This window comes from Diabrotica virgifera, chromosome 2, assembly GCF_917563875.1.
Source record: "Diabrotica virgifera virgifera chromosome 2, PGI_DIABVI_V3a".
In the NCBI taxonomy this organism is placed as follows: Eukaryota; Metazoa; Arthropoda; class Insecta; order Coleoptera; family Chrysomelidae; genus Diabrotica; species Diabrotica virgifera.
The window spans coordinates 245,355,644-245,371,273 of record NC_065444.1 but is presented as its reverse complement, the minus strand read 5'-3'; the positions used below and the strand labels follow the sequence as shown (position 1 = coordinate 245,371,273).

At 32.2% G+C, this 15,630-nt stretch overlaps 1 protein-coding gene across 2 annotated transcripts in view; it reads right to left on the bottom strand.

The window, feature by feature from the left end:
* The window catches only part of LOC114326742 (neurotrimin-like), an 880,435-nt gene that overhangs the window by 843,102 nt on the left and 21,703 nt on the right, over positions 1-15,630 (bottom strand). The gene's annotated exons all lie outside the window — the stretch shown is intronic.

The window sequence follows — 15,630 nt, the reverse complement described above, 5'->3', positions numbered from 1 at the left end:
CTGTTACTCGCCTCGCTCGCTACGCTCGCTCTTCTTGTAATATCAAAACTCGTTCGATAAAGAGTCACTTTACTGACTTCGTACATAAATAACTATTTTGTCTCCCACACTAATAGAACCGTCAAGAGTACACTAACTGAGCAGTAATTTTTTTTCCATTAAGAAAATTTCTGAAATATGACGTACTTTACGGAAAGCTTTTGTCGTAAAATAACTAAAGATAAACTTCTTTTCGGAAACTAATAATGTAGTATTCAAAGTTCCACTCCCGAAACACAACTCCCCAATTTCTATGCAACTTCCCGGGAGGCTAACTCCCAAACTTCCCTAGAACTTCCATATTCCGACCAAACACGCGATACTAAGATATGTTTACGGGGTCCTGCTATCACCAAAATGATTATTTTACAAGTTTGTTAACACTAAATGTATTAAAATAATCGAGGGTTGAGAACAATAAGGTTCCAAGCGACATTTTGTACAAAATCGGGCTTTTTAAAGAATTCTATTGAATAGAGAATTGTGCATCGAATGATAGTGGAAAAACGTTGAACTGTTTCTAGGTGGAAGTGTAATCAATGATGAAATAAGGTTTCAAGTACGTGACATACTTTCAGGTTCGGGCAATAAGGTTCCAAGCGACAAGTACTTTAGAAAAATTAAGAGTGTGTCTACTTTGTATCCACGTAAGAATTTATACTTCTATTACATTAGGATTTCAACGAAACATATACACTTTCAGTGGCGTACCCAGGGGGGTTTGTCCCCCCCTCAGCGCTTATAAAAAATAAGCTAAATTTAGGAAAAATATGTTTTGTGTTATGATTTTCTATTTAAAAATAAATATCCGTTTTATTTTGAAATTTATACCTTAATTTCACCAATTGCGCTAACAATTTTTGGAAAATTTAAAAATTTTTGTGAAATGTTTATCTTATAATTCCATAAGGTTCCAAGTACAATGCTTATAGTGCAATAAGGTTCTAAGTACACTGCAGACGTCAGTAAATATGATACAAAATTGCACATTAGAATCTTACTTATGACATTATCTAACGTGAGCCGTTATCACAATTTACCACAGTGTAGTATAAAATAATTTTAAGATTTACATTTCTTCAAATAACGAAATTATGATAGTTTAAAATTAGAAATTTGTCTCCTGAAAATTTTATGAAATGGCACTTGGAACCTTATTGTATTACAAAGTATGATTAGAATAGAATAGAATAGAAATATGCTTTATTGTCATGAAAAATTGTACAATTTTATCGACAAAGCTTATAAAAAGTCAAGACAACAAAACAATAACAATTCAATTTACTAAAATTACATAAATCGTCAATATATTTACAATAATAACAATAATAATGAAGTTAAACAGAAGTAGTCAATTGCAAAATTTAAGTAAATTGCAAATGTATAGTCTACCTAGTAATTAATAAGTTTAAAAGTGAAGCTGCTGCATATGACACCCAAATATAGACAAAAAAAATGATAATAAAAATACTACTTGTGCAAAGGGTACTGTAATTTCTTAGTTATTGATTAAGAAAATCTTCTACTGAATAATATGGTCTTTCAGATAGGTAGGCTTTTGTCAGTTTACGGAATTTGGGGAAAGATGCTGCAGATTTAAGTTGTAGAGGGAGATGGTTGTAAAGTTTTTTTGCGGAATATAATATAGATTTCTTTACTAACTCAGAGGACGGGGTCGGCATATAGACGTCAAACGTAGAATTTCTCGTGAAGTAGTCATGATTAGGTCTTGGTGGAAAGACATGTAGATGTTTACGAATTAAGCAAACAGTTTCTAAAATATACAAAGATGGAAGGGTTAAAATTCTGTGATCTTTGAAGTAACTTCTGCAATGTGTTGATCTTCTGAGGCCAAACAGATATCTAATTGCTCTTTTTTGTAATTTGAAAATAACATCGAATTGGGCAGCTGTACCAGAACCCCAAAAAGGAAGACCATAACGAAGATGTGACTCGAACAAAGAAAAATATGTTATTTTGGAAGATGCTAAATTGAGTTCATTCGAAACAGATCTTATAGCATAGCAAGCTGAGGATAGTTTCTTCCTTAACAAATCGATATGGTGGGACCATTTAAGGTTGCTGTCTAAAAAAATACCAAGAAATTTCACAGAATCAACGGTACTGATCTGGCTGTTATTAAGAGGTAAGGGTTGAAGGACTCCTTTATAAGACAATGCTACTGTTTTATCTACGTTAAACGAGAGTAAATTAGAGTCAGACCAGGTTTTTATTGTAAGTAGATCAGAAGTTATAGTAGCATGAAGAGTTGCAATATTTGAGTTGCTCCAAGTGATACTGGTATCATCAGCAAAAAGAAAGATTTTTCCATCGATTTTTAAACTAGTGATGTCATTAATAAAGATAAGGAAAAGTAGAGGACCCAATACTGAACCTTGAGGTACCCCACATACAATGTTTTTGAGACTAGAGTCTGTATCGTTTGCTCTAACCAGTTGTTTTCTATCATCCAAGTAAGATTGGAACCAATCTAAAGAAATACCTCGAATTCCGTAGAAATTTAGTTTTCTTATCAAAATGTTATGATTTACACAATCAAAAGCTTTGGCGTAGTCACAAAAAACGGTGGCAGTGTGAAGATTATTGTTCAGTGCTTGATAAACCTCATGTAGTACAGAAAAGATGGCATCAGTGGTGCATTTATTATTTAAAAAGCCGAACTGATTTTGTGATAAAATGTTGTTTTCAACTAGAAAGGACATAAGTCGGGCTTTTATGAGTCTCTCAATAATTTTGGAGAGTACCGGTAGTAGTGCAATAGGTCTATAATTGCAGGTATTAGATATTTCACCACCCTTATGAAGAGGAATAATGATGGCTGTCTTCAGGCACTCTGGAAATTTACCTTTCTCAAAGGAATCATTAATTAGTGAGATGAGGACTTCTAACACATTTTCTGGGAGATTAGAAAAAATTTTTATCGATAGACCATCAGTACTACAGGAGGATTTGCTTTTGATACTATTGATTGTTTGGATCAGTTCAGATTTATCGACTGGTTTTATAAAGAATGAATTCGAGACCTTTCTTGAATTAGGGAGATAAGCAATGGGATCTTGTTGTGGCAAAATAGTTGATGTAATATTTTTACTCACATTAACAAAGTATTCATTTAGATTTTCAGGGTCTGGAAGGGAAATTGTTTTAGCAGTGTGGGTTTTATTTCGAAGATCGTTTATTATGGACCAAGTTTCTTTTGCAACACTTTTTGAGCTTCCCAAACGGTTATGGTAGTAGTCTTTTTAGCTGATTTTATAAGTTTAAGATAGGTTGCCCTGTACTTGGTGATATATATTCAGTGATAGAAACGTTGGTAGTAAATTTCCTGATATAGAGAAGAGAACGCATATTCTTGGAAGATATTCGGATACCTTTAGTAGTCCAGGGTTTGCGATGTTTTGGCTTAATTGCAATTAAAGGGAATGCTTTATTGAAGATACGGACAAGCTTATCCAAAAAAGCACTGAAATTATTATCCACGTCCATATCAGGAAAGCGCCACTCAGAGGTTAAGCATAAATTTTGGAAATTACGAAAGTTCCGGGTGGAAAAAATCCTGCCTAAACGTCGGGTTTTCGAGGAGGGTTTGCTCAAGATATTAAACTTCGTATAAACTGCTTCATGATCAGATAGTCCAGCATTAATAATTGTAGAGTCGACATCAAGGGGTGAAAAATCTGAGACAGTATAATCAATTATGGTAGATGAAGTTTTTGTAATCCTTGTAGGAGAATCAACGTGCATTGTTAGACCATACGATTCAAATATGTTGACCAAGGATATTTGTGTAGCACTAGCAGCAGCATAATCAATGTTAAAGTCCCCGCATAAAATTTTTCTACTTTTATGGGGCAGGTCATCTAACAAATTTAGCAGGTTCTGAAAAAATAGTTCCACGGAAGAGTTAGGTGATCTATAAATGCAAATAATATAAAGATTAAGATTCTTATTGTAAATTAACGAAAACTCAAAGAAGGCTTCACTTAGCAGAAAGTCATGGGAACAGAGCATTAACATTGTTTTTAAGGGGAGGAATCAGCGCTAACTTGAGATGACTGTCTGACAAGAACTAAAGAAGACAAAATAGGCAACGAAACTACTATAAACTAATAAAGGGAAAAAGAAAACTCTTGCTGTCTTCTTGTTAACTCTGCAATCAAACAAACTCAATGATACGTAGATCTAAATAAACAATTTAGAAAATAACAAAAATGTGTGAAAAAAGAATGAAACGAGACACACCACAGATCAGATGGGCAGATGACATTAAATAAAAGACGGAACATATTGGAAATATATATTGAGCAACAATGACATTATTGGTCTTCATATTCTTCTCTTTTCTTGAATCTTTCCCTGCATAATTATTTGGAGCAAGTTAGCATTAAAATATTCTTTAATTTTTAATACTGGCTTGATCTTAATTGGCTGATACACACCAGATTGATAACTAACTCTGGTTTTTGTACTTTGTAGCATGTAATTTACTTCTACTGGAGACCTAATGATGTTAAGAAAACTGTAGACAGCGAAAGCGGTCGTAAATAAATGATTGTGAGAAGGTCTGTTATTTTATTACGTAAATACTTACTTTAAAATTTATATTCTGAGTTCGTTTCTGTAGTTATTTTGTATTACTTGATAGCAATAGTATCGATTATTTCATTAATAGGAGATTCTGACCAATAGAGAGCTACAGAAATCTAAATTAAACTGATAACTTTTTTGATAATTGCCCGTCGTCAAGCATATTACGTCAGATGCCCTTCGTTGCTACGAAAAAATACATTCAGTGACATTAATGACAAATGTTTTAAAAATTATAAAAGTGATGACTTTCAACCATATGTGTCATATATGTCAAATACATATTTATAACAACTGTGTGTTTAATTGTACTAATTTGTACTTACATAAATAAATTACAATAAAATTTTGGTTTTGAACAGTTTTATTCGTGAAATAATCGCAACAAATTACACTCAATCTCTAAAATAATATAGAATTTTAGAGCTCTTGTGCAATTACTATTGATAATTGATGGATCCGACCGTTACTTGATGGAAGTTCATTTTATCTAACAATAAAATACTGAAAAGGTTTGTTTTCTATACTTCCGCAAAATATATTATAACTATGTGACTACAGCTGTTTCGGCAGAGTGCCTTCCTTAAGTGATTTAGTTTACTATGGGTTTGCCTTTTTAAAGTCTTTAACTGAAGAGTTTGAGGAGTGGGGAGCTGTTTGTCTCGCGTTGGCCATTCAGAATTATATATGTATTTTTTAATTTATTAATTTCCATAGATTCTAATACAGATAGCTTAAGGCCTTTATTTTGAATATCCAGAATTTGACACTCTTCATTAAAAGAATGATTATGATCTAAAAGGTGAAGTGCGTATGTAGAAGTGTCTGTTTTTCTATTGTTGAAAGCCCTTTTGAGTTCTGCTATCCGTTTGTCAAAGGTTCTGCCAGTTTGATCGATGTAAGTTTTCGGACAGTCACCACAAGTTAGTTTGTAGACACCACTCTGTAGTTGTTTTCTCTTTCGGCGCTTATTGTTCTTAATTTATTTGCTTAAGTTGTTGTTAGTTCTGAAAGCTGGTGTTATTCCTTTCTTTTTTATGTATCTCTCTACTTTTGTTGTTATCTTGCCAGTATATGTAATAGAGCAGAAGGTACTGGGTTCTTTCTGTGGTGGTGGATAGACTAATCTCAGGGCTTTCTTATGGAGTTTTTGGTTTAAAATTTTATTAATTGTTTGTTTGTTATAGCAATTGTTTACTGCTATTTGTTTATGATTTTTTGGCCTATATATCATGCTACTGACATCCATCTGGGCGTGATGACGTCATTGATCATTGTTTTAATAAGAATGGTGGTCGTATTCTAGCTTATCTGAAAGGTTATTCAATTATCTATTCAGTCATATAAACATTAATACAATTATTTATACAGGGTGTCCAAAAAAATAAATAGATTTATTGACACAGAAAGAAGAATGTATGAAATTTAACTCAAAATACATTTTACTGCTGTGAGAAAAGAGAAAAAATGTTTATCTGATAAATAAACATTGCTTTTCGCTTAAATTAAATGTTCAAACTGCTATAAGAGGTAGGTGGGGCTTTAACATTGACTTTAAGCGAAAAACAATATTTATTTAGCAAAAAATATTTTTTGATGTTTTCTAGCAACAGTAAAATGTATTTTGCATTAAGTAAATTACATACCTACATTCTCCTTTTTGTGTCAATTAATTTAATTCAATAATTTTTTTTGTACACTTTATAAATAAGCTAGCACACGATCCTATTCTCATTTAAAAACATCATCGCTATATACGCCAAAAAAGCATAATCTAAAAATAAAAAATGATCCATTTCGGGATTTTTTTCCAAAGCCGCCCATTCACAAAAAAATTATTTTATTCCCACTTTTACGCGCTTACTATATATTATATAAAATACCAAATAAATAAATAGTATATAAATTTCTATGAAGACTTTAACAATATGAGATTACTTGGCCGCGTCCATAATATACAGGTGATCGTAGATACCAGTTCATAAATAAGGGAATCTACATAATATAATTTGTTTGGAGAATTTTAAACTGGCCGTTATTTGGAAACTGGCCGTTATTTAAAAACTGGCCGTTATTTAAAAACTGGCTGTTATTTAAAATTTGGCCGTTAGTAGAATTGGCCGATTTTAACAGGTGGCCGTTAACACAGGTTTTACTGTATTATAAATGGCTTAAAAAATCTACTGATGGCTACTGATTTTTTGAAAGCAAAACTAGTGAAGACATCAAAACTGACCTGGCAACCCTGCCCATAGTAAACTAAATCACCTGAGAAAAGCACTCTGCCGAAACATCTGTAGTCACATAGTTATAATAAATTTTGTGGAAGTATAGAAAACACACGTTTTCAGTGTTTCATTGTTAGTAATAGTATCATATCAAATCCATTTTCAGCTCTAAATAAAACAGGACGATTGCAGTATCCTGTATAGCTACCTACCTAAGTATGCACACATACCCACACTCGAATCGAAATCGACCTAGAAATCCGCCTACTTTGACGTTCGCCTAGGGCACTATGTTTTTTCTTGTTGCCGAATGGATTATTGATATTTCCGGAATTTTTACTGGGCGCAAAATAAGCCGGATGGTCCCCTTCCATGTATTTTTCAAAAGCGGAAGCTATCGTTACCGAACGGAGATTTTTCGAGATTTGCCTGGATAATGGCGATTTTTGATAAGATTTTCTGTATGAGCGCTAGTATATCTATGAATATTTGAGAGATTTGCGAATTTTAGTTGGACTGGGGATTTTGTTGCATTAGGGAGAATGGAATTTTTTAGTACTTATTACATTTTATTTTGGCCCGTGCGATAAAGGGTGAGCTACATATGTATTAAAAGCAAGATCTAATAACAAAGGTTTTGTAATGACAAACATCATACCGTATAACATTAAAACCGAAAAGAAAGCTCCAATAAAATTTGAAAAAAAAAATAGAGCGTGGCACTTGCAGAGTGCCGACAGAAGTGTGTAGTTCTTCAATTCGGGAATAGATTCGATTATATTCGGTTCGATTCACTTTGATTCCATTCGATTAGATTTAATTTTATTTAATATAAACTGCTCGTCAAAAGTTAGGAATATAGAAAATTATACTGATTTTTATAGTTGATTTTTTCTTGAACAGACGGATTCCGCTATTTTTTGTTTATTTTAGGTTTTTCTTTAGTATTTACACAATTGAGAAAAGGTTTACTCAAACTTATTTTTTGTACTTATACCGGGTGGAAGAAAAGAAATATGTTCCTTATGTTAAGTTTGAGACACCATGTAGGGAGAACGAGGTACAAATGTGAGTATACATCAGAATCGTATTGTAGTCTTATGTTTTATGAACGTGATGTTGTTTGAATGTCCCTGATATCGTTAGAAACAAAAAAAAATAGACGGTTATGTAATTTAACATGTGCTTTAACCGAAACAAAAGTTTGAGACACCTTGTAGGGAGAAAAAGGCACAAAGGTGAGTATACCTCGATATTATGTTGTAGTCTCGTATTTTGTGAATATTTTATTTTTATTTTCTCTGATATCTTTAACAACTAGACGTTATTACTTTTTAATATGTGTTTTTATGTTTCACATGTGTGATGTGATGCATGTCGTCAGTTAAAACACATATTAAAGAGTAATGCCGTCTAGTTTCTTTGTGATTAAAGATATTAGAGAAATTAGAAAAACGAAATATTCACAAAATATGATACTACAACATAATATTGAGGAATACTCACCTTTGTGCCTTTTTCTCCCTACAAGGTGTCTCAAACTTTTGTTTCGGTTAAAAAACATGTTAAATTACAGAACCGTCAATTTTTTTTGTTTCTAAAGGTATCAGGGACATTCAAAAAACAAAATGTTTACAAAATATAAGACTACAATACGATTTCGATATATACTCACAGTTGTACCTCGTCCTCCCTACAGGGCGTCTCAAACATAACATAAGAAAAACATTTCTTTTCTTCCACCCGGTATAAATACAACAAAATAGTTTGAGTAAACCTTTGCATAAATGTGTAAATACTGAAGAAAAATTTAAAATAATAAAAAAAAAATTAGCGGAATCCGTTACTCTGTTCACGAAAAAATCTACTATGAAAATTCAGCAGAATTTTCTTTATCCCTAACTTTTGACGAGCAGTTTATTTTGCTTATAATTTACCTACAATGTAATATATAATATACTTATATTCAATTGGATTTAATATAATATATCCTAGTGATTTTTTTATTTAATCAAAAATAACCCTGCATAACCCTGCATCAACTACTGAGAGTTAGTGGTGTTATCCGTTTTATGAACCTGTCGCGTCACGATTTCTAAGTGACGCTTAATACGATTTTACACCCGCCAAAATTCCATGTATCGAACGATGATAAGAAATATTCACTAAAAAAACAGCTCATACAAAACCACGAAAAAAAAAATCAGTAGCATACTTTCCACGATGAATCACGTGAATAAATTTGGTTCAATAATTTATTATTCTTTTGAAGCTATTTTATTGTTAGACCAGGGCGGATCTGTAAAAATATTAGTACATTTGGAAGTTGAGAGGTGACTCAAATTTTTTTGCAGAAATTGCTTTAAGATAACTCAAATAATAATATTTGAGTTATCCTCCCTCTCAAAAAGGTCCGGAACATTGTTTAAATAATCAAAATGTCAAAAAATGAAGAAAGAATTCGATTTTTTTCTTCGTTTTTTGATTATAACTTTAAAAGTGTTCATTTCCGAGAAAAGTTGAACTGACATAAAAGTTGCACAATTAAATTTCCCACAATATAGAATTGGTTAAAAATTTAAAAATTATTCACCCTTGTTGCAAAAAAGCAATAATTGCGAAACAACTATACAAAAACAAGTATTCGCATTTTACGTTTTTTTTAACCATTTATGCTACACCTAGGACCTTCATATTTCACCCAGAAAAACTTTATTATACAGTTAAATAATACTGTAAATTTCATTAGCATCGGTTCAATAGATTTTGCAAAATAAATTTTGCAATCCAGCTTTCGCAAAAAAAATTCGTTTTTTTAAATTGTTACAGGACTGAAAATAAAGCAGATAGCAAGTTGAAATTTTTTTTTCTTATAGAAGTGTACTGTACCTTTTATTTGCAATTTGCAAAATTAAAATCAATTAACTGCCACGGCGTCAGGAATTTTTTTAAATAAACATTAATTATTGGTGCTACGCGCAGGACAGCGGATAGTTTGCTCCGATTGGGCATTTCAATGACCTTTGATAATGATTGATACATTTGAATTTTTATTACATTTCGATATAAATAAATAAATTTGTTTATTGCAAAATAAAAACACATACTCTATCCTTTGAAATAACACTTTTTTTAGCAAAAACTTTCTTTGTTCATATATTTTAACTTAGAGAATAAAAATTTATTAGTTTTAAACATATGCAATTGTTTAAACAATATTTCACAAACAATAATAAAATTAGTTTGATTTTTGTGGAATTAAAATATTAAAATAAAACAAAATATAGAGTAAGAAAATAATATATTAGATAAAGATTACAAGAAATTTTGGTGGAAATCAACTTGTGTGAATCGAACACCGCTGTCCTGCGCGTAGCACCAAAAATTAATGTTTATTTAAAAAATTTCCTGACGCCGTGGTAATTACTCGATTTTAATTTTGCAAATTGCAAATGAAAGGTACAGTACACTTCTATAAGCAATAAAAAATTCAACTTACTATCTGCTTTATTTTCAGTCCTGCAACATTTTTAAAAAATGAATTTTTTTTTGCGAAAGCTGGATTGCAAAATTTATTTTGCAAAATCTATTAAACCGATCTTAATGAAATTTACAGTGCTGTTTTACTATATCATTAAGTTTTTCTGGGTAAAATATGAAAGGTCCTATGTGTAGCATAAATGGTTGAAAAACGTAAAATGCAAATACTTGTTTTTGTATGTTTTTTTCGAAAGTATTGCTATTTTGAAACAAGGGTGACTATTTTTTAAATTTTTAACCAATTCTATATTGTACGAAATTTAATTACGCAACTTTTATGTTAGTACAACTTTTCTCAGAAATGAACAGTTTTAAAGTTATATTCAAAAAACTAATAAAAAAATCGAATTTTTCCTTCATATTTTGACATTTTCATTATTTAAACAATGTTCCGGACCATTTTGAGTGAGAGGATAACTCAAATATTATTATTTGAGTTATTTTTAAGTAATTTCTGCAAAAAAATTTGAGTCACCTCTCAACGTCCATCTCAAAACAGATGAGCCCTGGACTATCTGGCATCTTATGGAATTTACTATTTTAGTTGGCAATAATCTTTAAAACAATTTATGGTAGGGGAGCCCAAGCGGGGATTTTTGCAGTTACTCGAGCGCGTCAGATTATCATATGGGGAGAAACCTGGTACCCTGCAGATGTACCTCTACTTTATATTGGCTCTTAACACAGGGAAGTTCGTTAAGGAGGGCTCGAAAAGAAAAATAAATATCCTTAAAAATACTCGAAATTGTCAGATTAAGATAAGGTAAGTTAAGTACATGCAAAAGTGTGTATATTTCAAAAATCTGACGATATGTAAGAAAATGGGTGAGTCAAAAAGTTTCACAAAAAAAAGCGAATATTTCCACAAATGAACGTCAGATCGAAAAACTAAAAAATACATCTTCAATATTTTCAAAAATCTATCGAGTGGTACTAATCATGACCCCCAGGGAGAGGGGTGGGGGTAAATTTAAAATTTTAATTACAAACCCCGCGATATTTCGCAGAATGAACATCAGATCGAAAAATTGCAAAATACACTTTCAAAATGGTTTTGAAAAATCTATCGAATGGTACCAAACACGATCCCCCACGGGGGTGGGGTTGGGGATACTTTAAAATCTTAAATGGGATTTTCAAATTTTTATTGCAGATTTTGATTCTTTACGTAAAAATAAGCAACTTTTATTGGAGAAATTTTTTCGAATTATGGATAGATGGCGCTATAATCGGAAAAAACGATTGTTGGAAATAGAAATTTAAATTAAAAATGGAAAGTCTCCACTAAAATAGAAAGTTTTACTTAACTTTTTTTGGTTTTGTGACCTAATAATCACCACCCGATAGGACCCCATCCCATAACGCTCGAGTTACTATAAATTTAGCATACTTTTCTCCCCTACCATTAAGTTTGAAATTAAATTTACTTGGCGTTAAGATTTCCACTTCGGAAATCGTTATCAAAATACACATTAATTATTCAAACAAATGTTCTCTTTGTTGATAATGGCAATTTTTGATAAGATTTTCTGTATGAGCGCTAGTATGCCTGTGAAAGTTGAGAGATTTGCGAATTTTAGTTGGACTGGGGATTTTGTTGCATTCGCGAGAATGGAATTTTTTAGTACATATTACATTTTATTTTAGCCCGTGTGATAAATGGTGAGCTACATATGTATTAAAAAGCAAATTCTAATAACAAATATTTTGTAATGGTATACCGCATACCATAATATAACATTCAAACCCAAAAGAAAGCGCTAATACAATTAAAAAAAAAGAACTACAAAACCAACGAAAAAAAAAACGATCATTGTCACCATGCTGATTCACGTGACATTTTTGGTTCTTCTTCTTCTTCTTCTTCTTCTTCTTCTTCTTCTTCTTGTTGACATATACACTGCGCGTCAGAGAAAACAGGCCACCCACAAAATGGGAGTTTTTTTATTGCATTTTCTAAACCTGTTGTCCGATTTAAGTGATTTTTTTAATATATTGTAGTCTTATTCTTTAGCAATATCGTTGTAATAATATTGTTGATAAACAGGTACATTGTCATTGTATACCGGGTGCACCAATACTGTGTTTTTGTTTCAAAGTTCACCACACCCTGTGGAATAGTCTAGCATTTATAAAGTACTGAAATTAAAACCTAACTATAGCGTCAGATTTTCTTAACATTCTCTTTTTTTGACACATTGGCTTACGTTGGATAATAAAAAAGTTAGGTATTTTAACAACTAACCATGTTCTTCATTAATACAGGGTGTTTCCAAATAAGTGCGACAAACTTTAAGGATCATAATTCTGCATGAAAAAATAATGACCGTTTGCTTTATAAACAAACGTCCGCAAATGCTTCGTTGTCTAGATACGAAATGTTGAATTTTTTCTTAAAAACTGGAAGGCTTTAAGAGACAGTTATTGTGCATTTTTGACATACTATTTAGAATTTTATATTGTCTTTTGGCGCGCATACGGGTCATATTACCCGTATGCATGCCAATGGTGACGCTTTGTTGCTATTTATTTAAAATTTTCTATGATGACTTAGAGGTGGTCTTACCATGGAATCGTGAGGGTTTGTTTGGTAAAATGGGCAAAGAGAACAGAGGGCACGATATGTTTGTTTTGAGTGATGTGATTGGTCGAGCGATAGGTTTTGATAATGATGAGGAAAGGGAACTTAGTTTGGTTCCTTGGAAATGGAAATGGAAACCTGACTGACGTTCGCCCAGGCCACTATGTTTTTTCTTGTTGCTGAATGGATTATTAATATTTCCGGTATTTTTACTAGGTCCAAAATAAGCCGAATTCTTAATTACAAAAAGTTGAAAACAGAGTCCTGCAATGTTACGGACACGTACAAAGAATGCCAGACCATAGGTGGCCGAAAAGAATATTCGACTGGCACCCGATGGTAAGAAGACGGAGAGGAAGACCTGCTATGAGATGGAAAACTTACGTATAACCCGGTCTATATAGACATTTGAAATAACAAAAATTACCGGAGAGCCAAATTTTGGTAGAGAGCTAGGGTATACCATAACAAATAAAGTTTTAAAAGTCCCCATCGATCCCATGTGTGCAGCAAAAGTTATTCGGGGTCAAAATCAAAATTTGAGATTTTTTGGATTTTTTCGAAAACGGTAAGTTTTATCAAAAAAAACCTTAAACCAAAGTTGTAGATCTTAAAATTCTCTACAACAATAGTCTGAACTATTTTTTTCCTAAGAGTTGCCATTCCTGAGATATCGCGATTCTAAAAGTCACATTATACATGATATGCACACGTTTTCACACCACCTGTGAAGTAGTGTACTCGGCGCGTTTTTTTACCGTGGTTTCCCCTGTAGGCCTACTCCATTAACTGTTTTGACAATTTTAAGATAATTTAAGGAAACAATACCGGTCAAGTTCTAGATATTACCTTATTATTGATATTGATTATATTGATATTGCTATTGATTATTAGGTTAACTATTGTTTTGATTTCTTTAGATATTTTAATCAGATTCATATTCTTGAAAGTCTACTTCAACAGTCAATTGTTCAAATGTGACTGAGTCATTGGCCTCTTCATTAAAATCACGGGAATCTTCCTCTGTTGTACTAAACTGGACATTTGAGCAAGACTGACCTTGGCAGTTGGTACACTCTAGAGAACACAGCAACTCGACTTTTTTACATCCACATTTGGCACTACAACCTTTTTTGCAATTGCAAAAAATAGTGTTAAGGAGTTTTTCTGGAGCAGGTGGGAGTAAGGTTTTAGTCGATTCCAGAGTATTATCTATTAATTTCCAACCCCAGTCTTCTGGATTCAGTTCATTGCCTAGCCATGTTTGAACTTGATAATATACTCGATACAAATGTTGAAAAGGAGATGCTGATGTTGGATTAAGACATGATAGTTGTACTTGTTTCTTGTTTCGCCTATTTTTTACAAAAGTTAAGTATCGGTATTTGTCAAGACAACTAATTTTTTTGGAGCTCCATAAACCGCAAGAAGAAAGCGAATTAATACCGTAATTATTGTTTGCGGTGTGGAATCAAGTTCTGTAAAAACTTTACAGCAGTCAGTCAAATCTTTTTTTTTCAATAATTTAAGTACAGACGTTTTGCCCCTCCTGAACATTGCTGACGTAGTGTCGCAGCCGGTTATCGCATGTAAAATAAAATGTATTTTGGCATTTGGGATAAGCCGATAAACTTTTCGAAGAATATATCTCTGTTCGCTGTTGAGCCCTTCCAGGTTTCAGAAAATAAATAACTTTATCTACTGGAATCCTTGCAGTAAGCAGTACTAACAAATCAACATCTTCACCAACTACAGTATTGTTGTGTTTGTTGCCTTAAAATTTTCAATTGCTGTCTCAATTATAAGGACATTTGCGTCATTTTTAGCTTGTTTCTCTTCAATATTCGCAGCTGTTAATTTGTCAGTTAACATGGAAATGAAACGAGATTTATTATTAATGTTAGCGAAAAATTGTTGTTGATTCGCTGGAACTGTTATATTTTCATCAAAGATAATCTCGGAACCCGATGATGTTTTTGTAGTTCGACGACGTTGTTCTGCAGCTTTAATATTCTTTGTCAAGTCACTGTAGCCGTCAAATTGTCAAATACCACTGCCACGGTAAGCCCGTAATGTCTGCTAAATGGTAGACGCTTGTAATAAGTACTTATATTCACTTGAATTGAACCTTTAGCACTAAAAGAAACATATAATATGAACAAGACCTACGGACTATACTGTAGCCATTGTTTACAATAGACAATCTGTTCTTTTTTAAACAATGGTATTATAGTATAGCCAATGTTTTTCAAGGCCACGTGGATATAGGAAATTCAGTTTCGGACTGATTATCTTTTGAAGAAATATTTTCAGAATAGTATAATATAATATATAAAAGAGACACAAATAGGCATTTATACTTATTTTAAGTGCCACATTATGTATATCCGTGGCTTATATGTGCATATTATAATGTATAAAGTAACTTTTAAAATCGCGATATCTCAGGAATGGTACTCCTAGGAAAAAAATTGTAAGGACTATTTTTGTAGAGAATATTAAGATCTACAACTTTGATTTGATGTTTTCTTTTTTTGATAAAACTTACCGTTTTCGAGTAAAATCTAAAAAATCTTAAATTTAGATCTTTGACCACGAATAACTTTTGTTGCACACATGGGATCGATGGGTACT